We start from the raw sequence: 11,065 nt of genomic DNA on the forward strand, positions 1-11,065 counted from the left end.
CCGGAGGGTTGTAGTCCGTAGGCAACCAACTCCGTACAACAATCATACCATAGGCTAGCTTCTAGGGTTTAGCCTCCTTGATCTCGTGGTAGATCTACTCTTGTACTACCCATATCATCAATATTAATCAAGCAGGAGTAGGGTATTACCTCCACGAGAGGGCCTGAACCTGGGTAAAATAAAGTGTCCCCTGTCTCCTGTTACCATCCGGCCTAGACGCACAGTTCGGGACCCCCTACCCGAGATCCGCCGGTTTTGACACCGACAGTTAGGGTTACACAAGGTCGTTTACAAAGGAGGAGATATCCATATACGTATTGCCTAGCTTGCCTTCCACGCCAAGTAGAGTCCCATCCGGACACGAGACGAAGTCTTCAATCTTGTATCTTCATAGTCTAACAGTCCGGCCAATCAAAATAGTCCGGTTGTCCGGAGACCCCCTAATCCAGGACTCCCACACATGTCATCACAATAATCATCATAAATAGGGGGCATGCTATCATCATAATAAATTTTCTCATCGAAACTTGGGGGACTAAAAATATCATGTTCATCAAACATAGCATCCCCAAGCTTGTGGCTTTGCATATCATTAGCATCATGGACATTCAAAGAATTCATACTAACAACATTGCAATCATGCTCATCATTCAAATATTTAGTGCCAAACATTTTAATGCATTCTTCTTCTAACACTTTGGCACAATTATCGGAATCCTTATTTTCACGAAAGACATTAAAAATATAAAGCATATGAGGCAACCTCAATTCCATTTTTCTTTTGTAGTTTTCTTTTATAGACTAAACTAGTGATAAAACAAGAAACAAAAAGATTCCATTGCAAGATCTAAAGATATACCTTCAAGCACTCGCCTCCCCGGCAACGGCGCCAGAAAAGAGCTTGATGTCTAGTACACAACCTTCTTCTAGTAGATGTTGTTGGGCCTCCAAGTGCAGAGGTTTGTAGGATAGTAGCAAATTTCCCTCAAGTGGATGACCTAAGGTTTATCAATCCGTGGGAGGCGTAGGATGAAGATGGTCTCTCTCAAACAACCCTGCAACCAAATAACAAAGAGTCTCTTGTGTCCCCAACACACCCAATACAATGGTAAATTGTATAGGTGCACTAGTTCGGAAAAGAGATGGTGATACAAGTGCAATATGGATGGTAGATATAGGTTTTTGTAATATGAAAATATAAAAACAGCAAGGTAACTAATGATAAAAGTGAGCGAAAACCATATTGTAATGTGTTGAAACAAGGCCTAGGGTTCATACTTTCACTATGCAAGTTCTCTCAACAATAATAACATATTTGGATCATATAACTATCCCTCAACATGCAACAAAGAGTCACTCCAAAGTCACTAATATCCGAGAACAAACGAATAGATTATTGTAGGGTACGAAACCACCTCAAAGTTATTATTTCTGATCAATCCATGGGCTATTCCTTTAAGTGTCAAAAACAACCCTAGAGTTCATAGTAAAATAACACCTTAAGACACAAATCAATCAAAACCCTAATGTCACCTAGATACTCCAATGTCACCTCAAGTATCCGTGGGTATGATTATATGATATGCATCACACAATCTCAGATTCATCTGTTCAACCAACACAAAGAACTTCAAAGAGTGCCCCAAAGTTTCTACCGGAGAGTCAAGATGAAAACGTGTGCCAACCCCTATGCATAAGTTCACAAGGTCACACAACTCGCAAGTTGATCACCAAAACTTACATCAAGTGGATCACGTGAATATCCCATTGTCACCACAGATAAGCACATGCAAGACATACATCAAGTGTTCTCAAATCCTTAAAGACTCAATCCGATAAGATAACTTCAAAGGGAAAACTCAATTCATCACAAGGAGATATAGGGGAAGAAACATCATAAGATCCAACTATAATACCAAAGCTCACGGTACATGAAGATCATGCCATATCAAGAACACGAGAGAGAGAGAGATCAAACACATAGCTACTGGTACATACCCTCAGCCTCGAGGATGAACTACTCCCTCCTCATCATGGAGAGCACCGAGATGATGAAGATGGCCACCGGTGATGATTCCCCCCTCCGGCAGGGTGCCGGAACAGGGTCCTGATTAGTTTTGGTGGCTACATAGGCTTGCGGCAGCGGATCTCCCGATCTAGGTTTTTTTGGGGGTTTCTATATTTATAGGAATTTTTGGCGCCGGTCTCACATCAGGGGGGTCTCCGAGTCATCCATGAGATAGGGGGGCAAGCCCGGGGTATAGGGAGCACCCTCCACCCTCGTGGATGGCTCGGGACTCTTTTGGCCCAACTCTTTTACTTCGGGGGCTTCTTTTGGTCCATAAAAAATCATCAAAAATTGGCACGTCAATTGGACTCCGTTTGGTATTCCTTTTCTGTAAAACTCAAAAACAAGGAAAAAACAGAAACTGGCACTGGGCTCTAGGTTAATAGGTTAGTCCCAAAAATAATATAAAATATCATATAAAGGCATATAAAACATCCAAGATGGATAATATAAATAGCATGGAACAATAAAAAATTATAGATACGTTCAAGACGTATCAACGAACGCGAAGACGACGAGAACGAGCAGGGCCGAGGCAAAACGACGCCCTGGACACAGCCATTGCACGCGAAAACGGTGGTCACCACGGGCACTAGTGCAAATAGGGCGTTCTGGCCGGGCCGACCATGTCCAGTAGATGGACCTTAGTGCCCTTAGTCCAACTGAAGAAATAATTTGGTCCAGGGGAAAAGAAGAGATTTGCACCTAGCATCCAAAACATTGCAACAACAAGGTGTTTGTAACTTGTTGTGGTTCACATGAGAGGAGTTGGACTCAGATCTTTGGCACATCGTGATCAATCACTAAGGTGATTCTGTTTACCAAAAGTCAGACTAAGAGGAGAGGTATAGTTGAGGGTTGCTGTAGAAACCACCATAATGGTGAGAATTAGAGATTTGGATGATGCACTCACATGAAAAGGCAAGAGATTTGGATGGCCCAATTATTTGAATATATGAAGCTGTCCAAAAAGTTTCATCCCATTTGGATGAACCAAAAATAGCACTTACTTCATATAGCTTTGCTCAGGACAAAAACTTGGAAAAATTGCACAGGGAAAATGATGTAATGGATTGAGCCAAATTGTGGTGGAGAGTGTAATGGAATGCCCTGGAAAAGTTTCAGCTTAAATGAAGCAAGATAAAATATGGTTGCTTCACAAACTGAAAAATCTAACCAGAAACTAAGATTTGGGGTTGGGCCCACATATATGAGTTACATGAGCTCATATTTTGTAGAGAGTCATTATTTGATCATCTGAAGGACCTTGCAAAATTTCAACTCATTTGGATATGCCTAGCTTGTACTTCCTTCACAATTAATCCCCTCAGATAGGAACTTTGAAAAAAAATTCAGGAATATTTACTAGGCAAATTAAGTTGAATTTTTGCATGAGGCAATCATTTGGACATTAAAAGGTGCCCAAAAATTTTGAGGACAATTGGGCAAAGGTAAATAGCACTTACTTCACAAACTGCCATTTAGGACAAAATAGGAAAGGATTTAATTGAGCTTGATGAGGAACATGGAAAATAAACTATTTTGCCATATTTGAGGAAGATATGACCCAAATAATTTATGAGAATTATTTGGGAATTTTATGAGTGATGGAAATATAGGTTGCTTCACAACCTAGGGCACATTGGGTTATTCCTTTAATAGAAAAGGAATATTCCCAAGGAAAATAATATTGGGGTTTGGTCCAAGATGGAAATGTCAAGGTCTTGGGAAGAGTTGGAGGATGACAAGCCACTCTGGAAAGAAAGAAGAGGTCACCGTCTTCAGTTTCCAGACCACATAGCCACGGAAAAAGGAAACTCAAGCAAAAATCTCAGAAAAACAAAAGAAAAAGAAAGGGCCAAAAATCAGGCGGTGACAACTCTTCCCCCTTAAAGAAATACCGTCCTCGAGATTTGGTTGCTGAGGTAACAAGTATGCATATACTGACTTAAGGAGACCGTTTCCAACTCGGGTATCCTTTTTCCTTTATTGATTGTTCCCATTAAATTCTTCATCGGACTTACCTGATTGGCTCTGGGATGGTTTGCTTTACTGTATCCACATCCTAACTGATCTTACCTCATGGTTTCATGCTTATACTGGCCCCAATTATTTCTGTATCCGCTGACTTAGCTGAGTGTGACGAGTTATCATGACTGAAATATATGCCCGTCTCACAAATCCGAGAGTGATTTCCGATTGCTATGGATGTACTGGCTAACTTCCATGAATTGGTGATCACATTTTTTGATGAACACCCAAGCTCTTACTCCTTGCATTGTGTTCTTCCACTAAATGCAGGTACTTCGGGTTCCAAACAGTGAGTTGAGGCATAACCGTTTTCTTGACAGATTCTGACTTATCGCAGGAATTTCTGAATCATCTTGACTGACTCCACTGTCTTGAGTGTCAGATCCATACCACATATTTGACTATCTCCTGTCGTGGCCAGCATAAAAGGGGTACGACCTTATATGATAATATCCTCATCCTTGACTGACGGTGGCGCTGGTGGAAATTTTTTGTTCCGGCTAGGCTATCCTTTGGTGATTCACATAAGTGAGGACACATGCTTCAAGACTGTTATTCATCCTTTGCTTATTCATTCTATCGGCATATCCATGGAGATAGTAGATTGTGCGATGTTTTACCACAGTCACTGGAATCGGCTGTTGGATTGACCTCTGGTCTGACGACAGACCCAGATATTCGATACTGACAAATCTGAGCATATACTGTTAACTAAGCGGGTCTTTCCTTGATATGGGGTTTTTACCAATATAGAGTAGACCCCCTTGATGAATATTCATGGCGATCCATAGTGACTCAGACTGTCCAGGGTATCTGCACCATGTGGGTCATGCAACAATTTTCATACCTGCATTGTTGGTCTTGCTCCTTTATTACTGTGCTCTTATTCTGGATTCTTTGCTGAAATAGCATGATCATATCGCATTCTTCATGTGGCCATAGGGACTGTCGGGTGCAATATTTCGGCAAGCATAACTTATCCTTGTTCATGTACCGTGGGAGCTATACCGGGTTCACACGTACTTGCATATAGCTCATTGTTGCCAAGCATAGAAGGTGGTGACAAGGGTTAATGATATCACCTTTGCCGTGTATGAGGAAAATGGCCTTGCTGAGTATGGAAAAAATTTGCTATCTCATGTTGTCTTTCTCTAAAACTTGTCGGTTCTTGCATCACCACTGAGGTGTATAACTGACTTCCTTATTTTTGGCATGACTCGTGAGATTTTCGGATTCTCACCTTGCCTTCACCGTTGTACCACTGACTTGCAGGAGCTTGGCAGCATACTCACAATATAAATGAGAATTTAATTCCTGAGACAGACTTGTTTTCTGACTGATTCTTGCTTCTGACCAAACTGTTGCAGACCTGATTCTTGGGATTCACGGCCATATGTTGTTAATTCGCTGTGTCATATCTTGTACCAATACCGTACTGAAGAATATTGGATGCCTTATGTTGGAAACCATCGAGAGTATCTTGCTGAGGAAGACTAGGTATCGTGCTTCAGAAGCTTCCCCCCTTAATGACTTGCTAGGGAGGACTCAGTACCTTATGACGGAAGCTTTTGCGGTTGCTTACTGAAGAAGCCTGAGTATTTTGCACTGGAAGTCATCCATATGTCGTACTGATGAAGATAGAGGAATCTTGCACTGGAAGCTTCTCTGGTAGCTTGCGAGGGAAGACTGAGTTGCTTACCCCAGAAGCTTCTCATTGTGATATGTGGACTAGTTACCATATACACACCATCTTAATATTTCTGCTGTGGATTATTTATATGAAACGGGGCTTTGCTGGACTATCCTCCTCTCTGAATATTAAATACATGGCACATTCTTGCTTTCTTCCAGGTATATCGAGTTTCAAAATCATCCTCAACGAAGAATCAAAACTTGCATCTGAATCATACCTTTGACTGAGAATATGCCGTCGATCTTGCACATAATTTATCTTCTCGCTGATTTGATCATTTATGCTATGAAGGGTGCACACTGGGGGTGACTTGATTATCCATATTGTTGTGAGAAGTGCACGTTAATGCAAACTTGATTATCATCATCACAATCAGATATTTCTCATTTCACCACGGTCAGCGGAGAATTCCATTCTGTTTAGATGAATTTCCAAATATATGCATTCCTTGCTGACCCTTTGGGTCCAATGTCGGTTGATGAGCAACTTTAATGAGGGGAAAATATGTAACACTGAGGGCCCAAAGAAATAAGCAAAAGAAATGACAAAACAAAAGCACACAAAGCATACAATAATATAATCAAGCAATGTTACATATTACTGCTACTCACAACAATAATATGCATGTACGCCTAAGCACAAAATCTCACGAAAACTCCGGTATTGCGGTCTAATATGCTGTGGTGGTGTGCACGAAAAGTGAATTTGCGTGTGGAAGGAGTTGGCGTAACCAAGGCTACACCAAGCGCTGGCTGAACACTGGTTGGATCTGGATGGGTAAACAGGTGAGGACGGACATGATGATCATGGGATGGAACACTAGGGTCACAACCACATCATCATCAAGCGTACGAAGGGGAACCGTACACGTCCAAAGAATGGAATGACAGGGCAAGATAGGGGAGGAAAAGCAAGGCTTGCTGGCATTTTCCTTTTTCTGATAACAAATAGCAGTAAGGGTTGCCGAAGGGACGAGATGGATGGCACGATTCGGGATAGAGATAAGTCTATCGCTAAAATAATACGGGTGGGTGACGGAAAGATATCGACACAATATCTGAGCATAACTCCTGCGAATGGTGTCTGGAACACTTGGCACCAGGACATCACTCTTCTGGGACAGAGATGACGCCAAACACCAAAGAGCAGGCATGCTAAGAAGGAGGGTGCATGTAGTGGATCGAAACTGATGCCACCTACACTCACAAGATTAACTGTTGGCGACTAAACAATAATCTATGTGTATGCTATGCAACAAACAAATGCAGCAAACAAGTGCAACAAACCAACTAGGCTCCATACTACCGATTTCTAACGTTCGCGCGAGCTAGGGCATCCTATAGCCAGACCTGCTCTAATACCAAGCCTGTGGCACCCCGGCTCAGAGAAACCGGAACACCCCGTATACCAGCCCAGAGATCAAGGAGAAGTCTTCTGGAATACGGCACTGCTTAGCATGGAACAAATCTGCTCTTTATTACAATCTATAATGGGTACAAGGGGTTCCGATATAACAAGGGATTACATTGGCACAATGACACAATGCCTGCCACTATTGCTCTATGCAAGCAACTGAACAACTCAAAGCAGCGGAATAACTTCTAGCAGCGGACCAACGATGACGGTGGTGAACTCCACTCCGCGGGGACTCTGGCTAGAACGCTTATCCTAGCTCACAAACAAGGAATCCACGGCAAACAAGCAATCAAATCCGGTATGACCTGCAAACTGGCATGACACGCCAGGTCAGTACATTGAATGTACTTGCAAGCTCACAACAACCAAAGCAATCAAGACAGAGAACAACATAGCTGAGGGAGTCCTGGATTAGGGGGTGTCCGGATAGCCGGACTATACCTTTGGCCGGACTTCTGGACTATGAAGATACAAGATTGAAGACTTTGTCCCGTGTCCGGAAGGGACTTTCCTTGGCGTGGAAGGCAAGCTTGGAGATACGGATATGTAGATCTCCTACCATTGTAACCGACTCTGTGTAACCCTAGCCCTCTCCGGTGTCTATATAAACCGGAGAGTTTTAGTCCGTAGGACGAACAACGATCATACCATAGGCTAGCTTCTAGGGTTTAGCCTCTCTGATCTCGTGGTAGATCTACTCTTGTACTACCCATATCATCAATATTAATCAAGCAAGACGTAGGGTTTTACCTCCATCAAGAGGGCCCGAACCTGGGTAAAACATCGTGTCCCCTGCCTCCTGTTACCATCCGGCCTAGACGCACAGTTCGGGACCCCCTACCCGAGATCCACCGGTTTTGACACCGACATTGGTGTTTTCATTAAGAGTTCCTCTGTGCCGTCACCATCAGGAAGGATGCCTCATCCCGTCTTTAAAGACGGCACCGTTGCTAAGGGAGCTTTGGCTGTCAGCCAGACTCTCAGGCTAAGTGGTTTCCTTATGACCACCCGTTCGGCTGCTGCGCCGATGATGACCTCTCGGGTCATCGAAAGCAATCTTCACGTCAGCTCGGAATTCGCCGAGCAGCTAGATCCAATGGAGCTCTCTTCCCTAAACGAGCTCTTGGATCGCTTCGCCGCCCTGGGAGTCGCTACGGGTTATGACCAGATTGGGTCTAAACCCGATCTGAGAGAGATTAACTCCCCCAGGTCACCCATCACGTTGCTGTGGTAGAGGGACAGTGCGGCGACCCTTCATCTATCTTAAGGACTAGATATGTCTGGATTCCCGATCCCTCCAAGTCGGATACCCGTGGAGGGGAGGACATCACTCAAGACCTGAACTTAAAGTCAGGTGACGGGCTAGATTCATTGGACAGCATCCAAGAATCCAAACTTCCGAGTTCGGAAACTCCTTGGCCCCTGGGTCTCAGATTGGGTGAGGTTCCGGATTTGATTCCACCCACCCACCCGTACATAAGCGATCTATCCCAAATTAGGCAAGAGCCTGAAGAAACAGTACATCATTACTGGGCCAGATTCCTCCTGGTTATGAACAGGATAAAGGACTGCCGCAAGGAAGACGCAATTTTATTCTTCTGCAATAATTGCACGGACAAGGGAATCCTCAACGCCATAAGTCGTCGTGATATTACACGCTTCGCTGACTTGGCGTCCATAATACGGAAGTACTGTGCGATGGAAAGCGCCTGGAAAACCGAAATAAAATTTTGGGACAATCCGGCCCTGAATACAAACCCAGCCCGAAACAAAAGGGTGCATCATCGCCAGACACCCGGGTTCAATACCAAAAAGCAAAAGCCCTCTACAGGGCACGGAACCGTACTGGAAGGATGGCTTAATGGACCCTGTAAAATCCACAGTGCAGTGGGCGCCACACCAACTCACAGCCTTAAAGCATGTTGGATACTCCGGCAGGTGGCAAAAATTGGCGAAGATCTTCTAATTCCAGAAGCCACAGAAAGCCACCCCAGAGAAACCAGTACGGTATTAATAGTCTTCGAGACTTTCGCATCAAATAATATGCGAAAAATAACACTCCGCGGCCTTGCCGAAGTCTACCAAGTAGCAACAATAAACCCCTAGAGTGACACGGCTATTACTTTTAACGCTAGTGATGAACCTAAATTCCGAACAGCCCGAGCACCAGCCGCATTGGTCCTCAGTCCAATAGTGGACGGCTTTCGTCTTACCAAGGTACTCATGGATGGCGGCAGCGGATTGAACCTCATTTATGAGGAAACCCTTCAAAAAATGGAAATAGACTAGAACAGCATTGAGCGAAGCAACACAACCTTTAGAGGAATAATCCCCAGTCGGGAAGCGCGCTGTACAGGAAAAATCACACTAGATGTGGTGTTCGGCACGCCGGATAATTACAGGTCCGAAGAGGTCACGTTCCAGGTGGCCCCGTTCAGTAGCGGATATCACGCTCTGCTAGGGCGGGAAGCGTTTACAGTCTTCCAAGCTGTAAGTGCATCTAGTGCCACCCCTAGTTGGTTTTGGAGTATTGACGACAAACCTAGCTGAGGGACTAATGTGTTTGTGAGAATTGCAGGAAAACACAGGTAGAAGTCCCTCATTGATTCGGTTTTACTACCAGAGATGACCCCTAAAAATGTACGAAGACATTGAAGACAATGGTGGTTTATGAAGATATTCATATTGAAGACAATGACATGAGAAGACTCCCTATGAAGCTTTTGGAACTCGAAGACCTAGATCCTTCGTAGTTTTATTTCATTCATGTTGTGTCATAGGAACCACCGTACTGTTAAGTGGGGTCGAAGAGAACCAGTCAGAATGACTGAAATGATGCCTAATTCAAATCATATGTCTTCGAGCGAAGACTTTGAGAGAAAATCTTGTCCAGAGTCAGACAAGTCAGCTTTACTTGTCGCCCAAGTAAAGTTGCCGTGTGAGTTCAAAATTCGACCGTTGGTACACGTGTCAGTTCCTTAGTGACCCAGGGTCATTTCGGACAGATCAGGTCGGGTTGCCAAGTGGCTATAAATAGTCCACCCCCCACAACCATAAACGGTTGGCTGCTCAGATTTCAGTGCACGGCTTTTGTCGTTTGAGAGCAACCCACCTCGAAGCCTTTGAAAGAAAAATTCCCAGTGAGGAGAAAAGTCCTAACCACCCAGAGCCAGAGTAAATTGGGCATCACTTAAGTCTTCGTGTCTGTGTGATTTGAAGACTTATTACACTTGAGGACTGTGCATCCTCCAAACGGTTAGGCGTCGCATTCTGAGCATCCAAGAGAAATTGTGGATTGTCAGTGAACGAAGTCTGTGAAGGTTTGGGAGTCTACCTTGAAGACTTACCTGAGTGATTGGGCGAGGTCTGTGTGACCTTAGCTCAAGGAGAAAACGGTGAGGACTGGGTGTCTTGGACTAAGTGTCCTTGACTGGGTGTCCGGGACTGTGTGTCCTTTGGTTTAAATACCTAGCCGCTCCAACCAGACGTACAGTTGTCACAGCAACTGGAACTGGTCCAACAAATCATTGTCTTCAACGTGTCACTGGTTTCATCTTCACTTCCTTTCACTTACAGTTATTCATTGTGAAGACATTGCATGCTTGCTTTATCTTTTGTCTTCACAACATGAATGTATGATCTGTTCGGCTCCATAACTTCTTCCTACCTGATCCTTATTACACTGAAGCTGTTTGTCATTGCGCTTTCACTCTATTGAATACATGACCATGGCTGGCCTAGTGTAATCTAACTTCCGCTGCATAGTAATAGGCATGATCTTCATTGTTTGTCTTCACAACTCTCACGTTTTGAAGACTTCCATAAAAATCGCCTATTCACCCCCCCTCTAGTCGATA

The sequence above is a fragment of the Triticum urartu genome, chromosome 3A (assembly GCF_056163025.1).
Source record: "Triticum urartu cultivar PI428250 chromosome 3A, HENAU_Tu73, whole genome shotgun sequence".
In the NCBI taxonomy this organism is placed as follows: Eukaryota; Viridiplantae; Streptophyta; class Magnoliopsida; order Poales; family Poaceae; genus Triticum; species Triticum urartu.